The 719-nt window shown below is 50.9% G+C and overlaps 1 protein-coding gene across 5 annotated transcripts in view; it reads left to right on the top strand.

Annotated features, from left to right (window-relative positions):
- The window catches only part of LOC108795146 (serine/threonine-protein kinase BRSK2-like), a 300,262-nt gene that overhangs the window by 220,474 nt on the left and 79,069 nt on the right, over positions 1-719 (top strand). The gene's annotated exons all lie outside the window — the stretch shown is intronic.

Here is a 719-nt window from a genome sequence, read left to right as displayed (position 1 = left end):
CCCATCATCATATTTGTCCCTGAGCTCCACTGTGACTTCTGGAGGTATGTCAAATATAGAGGGAAGATCAGTGAATGAGAATGAATGTGAGGAACAAACCTATAAGTCTATCCCAGTGGCAGTATCTTCTGTTTCCCCGAACTGCATTGCCTGGAGGCAGATGATGCATCAGGAGTAAGGATGAGGCCTGGGTTCGTTGCTACAATGGATTTGTAGCAGATTTGTGAGCGCACTCCTAGGGTGGTGTGTTGTGGTGTGTCCAGTGTGCACTTCCTTGAGGTATTAGACCTGTTCCCCGGTGACCTCTCTCTGAGCGGTGAGTTAACGATGCCAAGATCCCAAAGACTGGCACAGAAAGTGTGGGAAATGTTCGGGAGCGTTGGGAAAACAGAATCAGGGTGGTGGCACTTACGTGTGATGGAAAGGTGGGGGGGGCACGAAGATGGTGTAATCCTCTAGTAGGGTCATGGGGTCTTGTCGTATGTGTGGGAGGGCATCCCAGTGGTGGGTGGGTGTGCTGTCACAATCCTTGCATGAAATCCCAGTTGGATACCGATGTGGGAAGACACTCACGCAGAAATTCTAAAACATTGTTTTCTTCCCACATCGGTACCCAACCGTGATTTCACACAAGGATTGTGACAGCAGTTTTGCCACCACCCCCGAACATTTCCCACACTTTCTGTGCCAGTCAGCTGCGCTTCTCCCCCCCCCGCCCT

The sequence above is a fragment of the Nanorana parkeri genome, unplaced genomic scaffold, assembly GCF_000935625.1.
Source record: "Nanorana parkeri isolate BGI_ZX_2015 unplaced genomic scaffold, ASM93562v1 scaffold939, whole genome shotgun sequence".
NCBI lineage: Eukaryota > Metazoa > Chordata > Amphibia > Anura > Dicroglossidae > Nanorana > Nanorana parkeri.
This window is presented reverse-complemented; position numbering and strand designations above follow the sequence as displayed.